The sequence below is a fragment of the Taudactylus pleione genome, unplaced genomic scaffold (genome assembly GCF_031769625.1).
Source record: "Taudactylus pleione unplaced genomic scaffold, aTauple2 ptg000101l, whole genome shotgun sequence".
Classification (NCBI taxonomy): Eukaryota; Metazoa; Chordata; class Amphibia; order Anura; family Myobatrachidae; genus Taudactylus; species Taudactylus pleione.
In genome coordinates, this window is record NW_028284503.1 from 1,176,136 (window position 1) to 1,189,773 (window position 13,638).

Here is a 13,638-nt window from a genome sequence, read left to right on the forward strand (position 1 = left end):
ATCTGACCACTGGACATGAATATATAATACATGTATTATACCCTATACACACTTAGGACACTACACCCTCAGTATGATCTGACCACTGGACGTGATGATAATACATGTATTATACCCTATACAGACTTAGGACACTACACCTCAGTATGATCTGACCACTGGACGTAATGATAATACATGTATAATACCCTATACAGACTTAGGACACTACACCCTCAGTATGATCTGACCACTGGGCATGATTATATAATACATGTATTATACCCTATACAGACTGAGGACACTACACCCTCAGTATGATCTGACCACTGGACGTAATGATAATACATGTATAATACCCTATACAGACTTAGGACACTACACCCTCAGTATGATCTGACCACTGGGCATGATTATATAATACATGTATTATACCCTATACAGACTTAGGACACTACACCCTCAGTATGATCTGACCACTGGACGTGATGATAATACATGTATTATACCCTATACAGACTTAGGACGCTACACCCTCAGTATGATCTGACCACTGGACATGAATATATAATACATGTATTATACCCTATAAACACTTAGGACACTACACCCTCAGTATGATCTGACCACTGGACGTGATGATAATACATGTATTATACCCTATACAGACTGAGGACACTACACCCTCAGTATGATCTGACCACTGGACATGATGATAATACATGTATTATACCCTATACAGACTTAGGACACTACACCCTCAGTATGATCTGACCACTGGACGTGACGATAATACATGTATTATACCCTATACAGACTTAGGACACTACACCCTCAGTATGATCTGACCACTGGACATGATGATAATACATGTATTATACCCTATACAGACTTAGGACACTACACCCTCAGTATGATCTGACCACTGGACATGATTATATAATACATGTATTATACCCTATACAGACTTAGGACACTACACCCTCAGTATGATCTGACCACTGGGCATGATTATATAATACATGTATTATACCCTATACAGACTGAGGACACTACACCCTCAGTATGATCTGACCACTGGACATGATGATAATACATGTATTATACCCTATACAGACTTAGGACACTACACCTCAGTATGATCTGACCACTGGACGTAATGATAATACATGTATAATACCCTATACAGACTTAGGACACTACACCCTCAGTATGATCTGACCACTGGGCATGATTATATAATACATGTATTATACCCTATACAGACTGAGGACACTACACCCTCAGTATGATCTGACCACTGGACGTAATGATAATACATGTATAATACCCTATACAGACTTAGGACACTACACCCTCAGTATGATCTGACCACTGGGCATGATTATATAATACATGTATTATACCCTATACAGACTTAGGACACTACACCCTCAGTATGATCTGACCACTGGACGTGATGATAATACATGTATTATACCCTATACAGACTTAGGACACTACACCCTCAGTATGATCTGACCACTGGACATGATTATATAATACATGTATTATACCCTATAAACACTTAGGACACTACACCCTCAGTATGATCTGACCACTGGACGTGATGATAATACATGTATTATACCCTATACAGACTGAGGACACTACACCCTCAGTATGATCTGACCACTGGACATGATGATAATACATGTATTATACCCTATACAGACTTAGGACACTACACCCTCAGTATGATCTGACCACTGGACGTGATGATAATACATGTATTATACCCTATACAGACTTAGGACACTACACCCTCAGTATGATCTGACCACTGGAGATGATGATCATACATGTATTATACCCTATACAGACTTAGGACACTACACCCTCAGTATGATCTGACCACTGGACGTGATTATATAATACATGTATTATACCCTATACAGACTTAGGACACTACACCCTCAGTATGATCTGACCACTGGACATGATTATATAATATATGTATTATACCCTATACAGACTTAGGACACTACACCCTCAGTATGATCTGACCACTGGACATGATTATATAATACATGTATTATACCCTATACAGACTTAGGACACTACACCCTCAGTATGATCTGACCACTGGACGTGACGATAATACATGTATTATACCCTATACAGACTGAGGACACTACACCCTCAGTATGATCTGACCACTGGACGTGACGATAATACATGTATTATACCCTATACAGACTTAGGACACTACACCCTCAGTATGATCTGACCACTGGACATGATTATATAATACATGTATTATACCCTATACAGACTTAGGACACTACTCCCTCAGTATGATCTGACCACTGGACATGATTATATAATACATGTATTATACCCTATACAGACATAGGACATTACACCCTCAGTATGATCTGACCACTGGACATGATTATATAATACATGTATTATACCCTATACAGACTTAGGACACTACTCCCTCAGTATGATCTGACCACTGGACATGATTATATAATACATGTATTATACCCTATACAGACTTAGGACACTACTCCCTCAGTATGATCTGACCACTGGACATGATTATATAATACATGTATTATACCCTATACAGACATAGGACATTACACCCTCAGTATGATCTGACCACTGGACATGATTATATAATACATGTATTATACCCTATACAGACTTAGGACACTACTCCCTCAGTATGATCTGACCACTGGACATGATTATATAATACATGTATTATACCCTATACAGACTGAGGACACTACACCCTCAGTATGATCTGACCACTGGACATGATTATATAATACATGTATTATAACCTATACAGACTTGGGACACTACACCCTCAGTATGATCTGACCACTGGACATGATTATATAATACATGTATTATACCCTATACAGACTGAGGACACTACACCCTCAGTATGATCTGACCACTGGACGTAATGATAATACATGTATAATACCCTATACAGACTTAGGACACTACACCCTCAGTATGATCTGACCACTGGGCATGATTATATAATACATGTATTATACCCTATACAGACTTAGGACACTACACCCTCAGTATGATCTGACCACTGGACGTGATGATAATACATGTATTATACCCTATACAGACTTAGGACGCTACACCCTCAGTATGATCTGACCACTGGACATGAATATATAATACATGTATTATACCCTATAAACACTTAGGACACTACACCCTCAGTATGATCTGACCACTGGACGTGATGATAATACATGTATTATACCCTATACAGACTGAGGACACTACACCCTCAGTATGATCTGACCACTGGACATGATGATAATACATGTATTATACCCTATACAGACTTAGGACACTACACCCTCAGTATGATCTGACCACTGGACGTGACGATAATACATGTATTATACCCTATACAGACTTAGGACACTACACCCTCAGTATGATCTGACCACTGGACATGATGATAATACATGTATTATACCCTATACAGACTTAGGACACTACACCCTCAGTATGATCTGACCACTGGACATGATTATATAATACATGTATTATACCCTATACAGACTTAGGACACTACACCCTCAGTATGATCTGACCACTGGGCATGATTATATAATACATGTATTATACCCTATACAGACTGAGGACACTACACCCTCAGTATGATCTGACCACTGGACATGATGATAATACATGTATTATACCCTATACAGACTTAGGACACTACACCTCAGTATGATCTGACCACTGGACGTAATGATAATACATGTATAATACCCTATACAGACTTAGGACACTACACCCTCAGTATGATCTGACCACTGGGCATGATTATATAATACATGTATTATACCCTATACAGACTGAGGACACTACACCCTCAGTATGATCTGACCACTGGACGTAATGATAATACATGTATAATACCCTATACAGACTTAGGACACTACACCCTCAGTATGATCTGACCACTGGGCATGATTATATAATACATGTATTATACCCTATACAGACTTAGGACACTACACCCTCAGTATGATCTGACCACTGGACGTGATGATAATACATGTATTATACCCTATACAGACTTAGGACACTACACCCTCAGTATGATCTGACCACTGGACATGATTATATAATACATGTATTATACCCTATAAACACTTAGGACACTACACCCTCAGTATGATCTGACCACTGGACGTGATGATAATACATGTATTATACCCTATACAGACTGAGGACACTACACCCTCAGTATGATCTGACCACTGGACATGATGATAATACATGTATTATACCCTATACAGACTTAGGACACTACACCCTCAGTATGATCTGACCACTGGACGTGATGATAATACATGTATTATACCCTATACAGACTTAGGACACTACACCCTCAGTATGATCTGACCACTGGAGATGATGATCATACATGTATTATACCCTATACAGACTTAGGACACTACACCCTCAGTATGATCTGACCACTGGACGTGATTATATAATACATGTATTATACCCTATACAGACTTAGGACACTACACCCTCAGTATGATCTGACCACTGGACATGATTATATAATATATGTATTATACCCTATACAGACTTAGGACACTACACCCTCAGTATGATCTGACCACTGGACATGATTATATAATACATGTATTATACCCTATACAGACTTAGGACACTACACCCTCAGTATGATCTGACCACTGGACGTGACGATAATACATGTATTATACCCTATACAGACTGAGGACACTACACCCTCAGTATGATCTGACCACTGGACGTGACGATAATACATGTATTATACCCTATACAGACTTAGGACACTACACCCTCAGTATGATCTGACCACTGGACATGATTATATAATACATGTATTATACCCTATACAGACTTAGGACACTACTCCCTCAGTATGATCTGACCACTGGACATGATTATATAATACATGTATTATACCCTATACAGACATAGGACATTACACCCTCAGTATGATCTGACCACTGGACATGATTATATAATACATGTATTATACCCTATACAGACTTAGGACACTACTCCCTCAGTATGATCTGACCACTGGACATGATTATATAATACATGTATTATACCCTATACAGACTGAGGACACTACACCCTCAGTATGATCTGACCACTGGACATGATTATATAATACATGTATTATACCCTATACAGACTTGGGACACTACACCCTCAGTATGATCTGACCACTGGACATGATTATATAATACATGTATTATACCCTATACAGACTTAGGACACTACACCCTCAGTATGATCTGACCACTGGACATGATTATATAATACATGTATTATACCCTATACAGACTTAGGACACTACACCCTCAGTATGATCTGACCACTGGACGTGATTATATAATATATGTATTATACCCTATACAGACTTAGGACACTACACCCTCAGTATGATCTGACCACTGGACATGATGATAATACATGTATTATACCCTATACAGACTGAGGACACTACACCCTCAGTATGATCTGACCACTGGACGTGATGATAATACATGTATTATACCCTATACAGACTTAGGACACTACACCCTCAGTATGATCTGACCACTGGACGTGATGATAATACATGTATTATACCCTATACAGACTGAGGACACTACACCCTCAGTATGATCTGACCACTGGACATGATTATATAATACATGTATTATACCCTATACAGACTTAGGACACTACACCCTCAGTATGATCTGACCACTGGACGTGATTATATAATATATGTATTATACCCTATACAGACTTAGGACACTACACCCTCAGTATGATCTGACCACTGGACATGATGATAATACATGTATTATACCCTATACAGACTGAGGACACTACACCCTCAGTATGATCTGACCACTGGATGTGATTATATAATATATGTATTATACCCTATACAGACTGAGGACACTACACCCTCAGTATGATCTGACCACTGGACGTGATGATAATACATGTATTATACCCTATACAGACTGAGGACACTACACCCTCAGTATGATCTGACCACTGGACGTGATGATAATACATGTATTATACCCTATACAGACTTAGGACACTACACCCTCAGTATGATCTGACCACTGGACGTGATGATAATACATGTATTATACCCTATACAGACTGAGGACACTACACCCTCAGTATGATCTGACCACTGGACATGATTATATAATACATGTATTATACCCTATACAGACTGAGGACACTACACCCTCAGTATGATCTGACCACTGGACATGATTATATAATACATGTATTATACCCTATACAGACTTAGGACACTACACCCTCAGTATGATCTGACCACTGGACGTGATGATAATACATGTATTATACCCTATACAGACTGAGGACACTACTCCCTCAGTATGATCTGACCACTGGACATGATTATATAATACATGTATTATACCCTATACAGACTGAGGACACTACACCCTCAGTATGATCTGACCACTGGACGTAATGATAATACATGTATAATACCCTATACAGACTTAGGACACTACACTCTCAGTATGATCTGACCACTGGACATGATTATATAATACATGTATTATACCCTATACAGACTTAGGACACTACACCCTCAGTATGATCTGACCACTGGGCATGATTATATAATACATGTATTATACCCTATACAGACTGAGGACACTACACCCTCAGTATGATCTGACCACTGGGCATGATTATATAATACATGTATTATACCCTATACAGACTGAGGACACTACACCCTCAGTATGATCTGACCACTGGACATGATGATAATACATGTATTATACCCTATACAGACTTAGGACACTACACCTCAGTATGATCTGACCACTGGACGTAATGATAATACATGTATAATACCCTATACAGACTTAGGACACTACACCCTCAGTATGATCTGACCACTGGGCATGATTATATAATACATGTATTATACCCTATACAGACTGAGGACACTACACCCTCAGTATGATCTGACCACTGGACGTAATGATAATACATGTATAATACCCTATACAGACTTAGGACACTACACCCTCAGTATGATCTGACCACTGGGCATGATTATATAATACATGTATTATACCCTATACAGACTTAGGACACTACACCCTCAGTATGATCTGACCACTGGACGTGATGATAATACATGTATTATACCCTATACAGACTTAGGACACTACACCCTCAGTATGATCTGACCACTGGACATGATTATATAATACATGTATTATACCCTATACAGACTTAGGACGCTACACCCTCAGTATGATCTGACCACTGGACATGAATATATAATACATGTATTATACCCTATAAACACTTAGGACACTACACCCTCAGTATGATCTGACCACTGGACGTGATGATAATACATGTATTATACCCTATACAGACTGAGGACACTAAACCCTCAGTATGATCTGACCACTGGACATGATGATAATACATGTATTATACCCTATACAGACTTAGGACACTACACCCTCAGTATGATCTGACCACTGGACGTGACGATAATACATGTATTATACCCTATACAGACTTAGGACACTACACCCTCAGTATGATCTGACCACTGGACATGATGATAATACATGTATTATACCCTATACAGACTTAGGACACTACACCCTCAGTATGATCTGACCACTGGACATGATTATATAATACATGTATTATACCCTATACAGACTTAGGACACTACACCCTCAGTATGATCTGACCACTGGGCATGATTATATAATACATGTATTATACCCTATACAGACTGAGGACACTACACCCTCAGTATGATCTGACCACTGGACATGATGATAATACATGTATTATACCCTATACAGACTTAGGACACTACACCTCAGTATGATCTGACCACTGGACGTAATGATAATACATGTATAATACCCTATACAGACTTAGGACACTACACCCTCAGTATGATCTGACCACTGGGCATGATTATATAATACATGTATTATACCCTATACAGACTGAGGACACTACACCCTCAGTATGATCTGACCACTGGGCATGATTATATAATACATGTATTATACCCTATACAGACTGAGGACACTACACCCTCAGTATGATCTGACCACTGGACGTAATGATAATACATGTATAATACCCTATACAGACTTAGGACACTACACCCTCAGTATGATCTGACCACTGGGCATGATTATATAATACATGTATTATACCCTATACAGACTTAGGACACTACACCCTCAGTATGATCTGACCACTGGACATGATTATATAATATATGTATTATACCCTATACAGACTTAGGACACTACACCCTCAGTATGATCTGACCACTGGACATGATTATATAATACATGTATTATACCCTATACAGACTTAGGACACTACACCCTCAGTATGATCTGACCACTGGACGTGACGATAATACATGTATTATACCCTATACAGACTGAGGACACTACACCCTCAGTATGATCTGACCACTGGACGTGACGATAATACATGTATTATACCCTATACAGACTTAGGACACTACACCCTCAGTATGATCTGACCACTGGACATGATTATATAATACATGTATTATACCCTATACAGACTTAGGACACTACTCCCTCAGTATGATCTGACCACTGGACATGATTATATAATACATGTATTATACCCTATACAGACTGAGGACACTACACCCTCAGCATGATCTGACCACTGGACATGATGATAATACATGTATTATACCCTATACAGACTTAGGACACTACACCTCAGTATGATCTGACCACTGGACATGATTATATAATACATGTATTATACCCTATACAGACTTAGGACACTACACCCTCAGTATGATCTGACCACTGGACATGATTATATAATACATGTATTATACCCTATACAGACTTAGGACACTACACCCTCAGTATGATCTGACCACTGGACGTGATTATATAATATATGTATTATACCCTATACAGACTTAGGACACTACACCCTCAGTATGATCTGACCACTGGACATGATGATAATACATGTATTATACCCTATACAGACTGAGGACACTACACCCTCAGTATGATCTGACCACTGGACGTGATGATAATACATGTATTATACCCTATACAGACTTAGGACACTACACCCTCAGTATGATCTGACCACTGGACGTGATGATAATACATGTATTATACCCTATACAGACTGAGGACACTACACCCTCAGTATGATCTGACCACTGGGCATGATTATATAATACATGTATTATACCCTATACAGACTTAGGACACTACACCCTCAGTATGATCTGACCACTGGACGTGATTATATAATATATGTATTATACCCTATACAGACTTAGGACACTACACCCTCAGTATGATCTGACCACTGGACATGATGATAATACATGTATTATACCCTATACAGACTGAGGACACTACACCCTCAGTATGATCTGACCACTGGATGTGATTATATAATATATGTATTATACCCTATACAGACTTAGGACACTACACCCTCAGTATGATCTGACCACTGGACATGATGATAATACATGTATTATACCCTATACAGACTTAGGACACTACACCCTCAGTATGATCTGACCACTGGACATGATGATAATACATGTATTATACCCTATACAGACTGAGGACACTACACCCTCAGTATGATCTGACCACTGGATGTGATTATATAATATATGTATTATACCCTATACAGACTGAGGACACTACACCCTCAGTATGATCTGACCACTGGACGTGATGATAATACATGTATTATACCCTATACAGACTGAGGACACTACACCCTCAGTATGATCTGACCACTGGACGTGATGATAATACATGTATTATACCCTATACAGACTTAGGACACTACACCCTCAGTATGATCTGACCACTGGACGTGATGATAATACATGTATTATACCCTATACAGACTGAGGACACTACACCCTCAGTATGATCTGACCACTGGACATGATTATATAATACATGTATTATACCCTATACAGACTGAGGACACTACACCCTCAGTATGATCTGACCACTGGACATGATTATATAATACATGTATTATACCCTATACAGACTTAGGACACTACACCCTCAGTATGATCTGACCACTGGACGTGATGATAATACATGTATTATACCCTATACAGACTGAGGACACTACTCCCTCAGTATGATCTGACCACTGGACATGATTATATAATACATGTATTATACCCTATACAGACTGAGGACACTACACCCTCAGTATGATCTGACCACTGGACGTAATGATAATACATGTATAATACCCTATACAGACTTAGGACACTACACTCTCAGTATGATCTGACCACTGGACATGATTATATAATACATGTATTATACCCTATACAGACTGAGGACACTACACCCTCAGTATGATCTGACCACTGGACATGATGATAATACATGTATTATATACCCTATACAGACTTAGGACACTACACCCTCAGCATGATCTGACCACTGGACATGATTATATAATACATGTATTATACCCTATACAGACTGAGGACACTACACCCTCAGTATGATCTGACCACTGGACATGATGATAATACATGTATTATATACCCTATACAGACTGAGGACACTACACCCTCAGTATGATCTGACCACTGGACGTGATTTTAATACTTTTTACACCATACACGTAAGAACTGAGATGTTTCCTGAATAAAGCGGAAAAGTTGCTTTGCACAGTTTAAAAACAGGACATTTGTCAGGGACTGTAAATGATTAGTGACTGTGTAAATGTGGACAGAAAATTTGAATGTACACAGCACTATATAAAATACCCAAACAGTGCAATAAACATGGTGATAAGAAATTCCTGTAAACCAGGTAGAATATTATCTACCTTGTGTCATGCACACGCACGCTCAAAGACAGACATGCACGCACATACACACGTACGCGTACACGCACATACACGTACACACACACAGACATGCATACACATGTGCACACACACACACACACACATGCACGCACATCCACACGCACGTACACACGTATACACACGTGCACACACACGCACATACACACGTACACAGACATGCACGCACATACACACGTGCACACACATGATCTCTTATCTACCTTGTACCATGCACACAGACACGCACACACACATGATCTCTTTTCTCTCTTGTGTCATGCACACGCACACAGACATGCACACGCACACAGACATGCACACGCACACAATTTCTTACTGGAAACCATTTTTCCAAATGGGGGAATAAAGTGAATTATTGCTGCACTTCTTGGTTGTGTCCTGCACAAGTGATGAGTTATGTACACGTTACCCTGCACTAGTCACTATGTGGAGCTCTGCTACAAGATCTTGTACATAACTGGCTGTCAGGCACAACTTGAGAAAATAGGGATAATATTTAGAGGTGCTTTAGGCGCGGTGCTCCTATCCTGTTATCCAGAATACCCCAAGTCCCAGGCGCTCGTATATTGTATATAATACAGTACTAAGCAATTATAACTCCACCAACCGTTTAGTAAAAGTGGAGAGTAAAGAAACCGCTTGTTACCAGACCTATTTTATATACCCAAGATATTTTATGTCTGACAGATGGTTGTAAAGTGCTGAGACGTCCTCACTGAAGTACAAGCCCCGACGCTGTGACAATATACAAAGGCCGCCTGTTGTCTCCCAGACCAGTGCTCCTCAACTCCAGTCCTCGGGGCGCCCTAACAGTGCATGTTTTCCATATCTCCTTGCTGGAGCACAGGCGTACTCATTTTTAGACTGACACATTTTAAAAGATCCACTGGTGGCAATTATTTCACTTGTGACTTTGGGAGGAGACCTGGAAAACATGCACGGTCAGTGTGTCCCGACTCCCGAGGGGAAGCACCGTCCTAGACAATCCCAACTCTGTGTAACTAGCATTTTACAGATCACTCCCTATAGTGTTTACTCCCTGATCTGTCACCACAGTCCATGAGCAGGAAGTCTCGCTGCACATTACCTGTGTACACGGTGCTCCCTCAGCGCCTCTGAGAGATAGGAGACAGCTGCAAAAGTTTCTTCTCCAAGTATTTGGATTCAAATGGTCTCACAGGATATGAGTGAGGAGTCGGAAATCGCAGCGTCGTATCACAAAGGTTTAACTCTCAAGAACACTAACAGCTCCACTGACTCCTCACAGCTCTAGTGTGTGATCTGTCAGTTTCACAATTTGTAGGCTGACACCACACCCTGTGGGCGTCTGTTGGGTCAGAAGGTAGTGAGTCAGCGTTGTTGCTTCACCAAAATCTTTCACACTCACAGGGGGAAATCCTGGATCGCCGTCAGCATGGTGCACAGGCACTGACTCAGACCCTACTGACATCGCTAGTGATGTCAGTAACCCCACCTACAAACGCCAAGGGCGTTCCTAAGGGAACGCCTGCGTTTGTCCGGCCACCCCCCCCCCCTACCCGCCCACAAAACGGGGCGAACTGTCAATCAACATCGACAGCCGCCACGTCTTGTTGCGAGCCCTGCAGCGACTGAACTTCAGTCGCTCAGCGGGGCTCGAGCACGCCCACGCCGGACGCGGCGCCTGCGCAGTGGGGAACCATCGAGTCGCTTGCGAGCGGCTCTGAATCGGGCCCACAGTGTTGAGTGCAGAGTCACAGCCGGCTGTTTATAAGCTGGGGTGTCACAGCTGGGTGTTTATAAGCTGCGGTGCAACAGCTGGGTGTTTATAAGCTGGGGCGTCACAGCTGGGTGTTTATAAGCTGCGGTGCCACAGCTGGGTGTTTATAAGCTGGGGTGTCACAGCTGGGTGTTTATAAGCTGGGGTGTCACAGCTGGGTGTTTATAAGCTGGGGTGTCACAGCTGGGTGTTTATAAGCTGGGGCGTCACAGCTGGGTGTTTATAAGCTGGGGTGTCACAGCTGGGTGTTTATAAGCTGGGGTGTCACAGCTGGGTGTTTATAAGCTGCGGTGCCACAGCTGGGTGTTTATAAGCTGTGGTGTTACAGCTGGGTGTTTATAAGCTGGGGCGTCACAGCTGGGTGTTTATAAGCTGGGGTGTCACAGCTGGGTGTTTATAAGCCCGGGACCGGCGCGGCTCTCTAGGCCCCTGCTGATTGGCTCTCACTATCTCAAAGATGTGACCCTCAGTCCCTCCCTCCCCTCTCTAGGCTGCTGCTAGGCAACAGGGCATTTTGATGGGTCTGATTGGCTCTCACTGTCTCAGATAGCCAATCAGTGTGCAGCCCTCGCCCTGCAGTAGTTGCAGCAGCACTTTACAGTATAGGATATTATGGGCAGGGGCTCGCGGGAATGATCCGATCGGAAGGGAAGCGCCACAAATAGAAACCCATAGGCTTTTATTGGGTAACTCCACCCCATCGGGACAAAGCACCGCAATGCATCGCATTCCCGTGCTTAGTACATTTGGGGAAAGCGGTAAAGGCCCCGAAAACTGAATTTTTTGGGGTTTTACGGCTTTTTCACGTTTAGTACATCCCGGCCTATATGTTGCTGAGCTCTGTGCTGTTGGGTCCTGGA

General features: G+C 41.1%; 1 protein-coding gene across 1 annotated transcript in view; it reads right to left on the minus strand.

The window, feature by feature from the left end:
* BCL2L14 (BCL2 like 14) overlaps positions 1 to 12,292 on the minus strand; it is a 43,830-nt gene extending 31,538 nt beyond the window's left edge. Inside the window, exon 1 of the mRNA XM_088470606.1 lies at positions 12,107 to 12,292. The gene's annotated coding sequence lies outside the window, so the exon portion shown is untranslated. The remainder of the gene's footprint in view (positions 1 to 12,106) is intronic.
* Between the last annotated feature and the right edge of the window lie 1,346 nt (positions 12,293 to 13,638).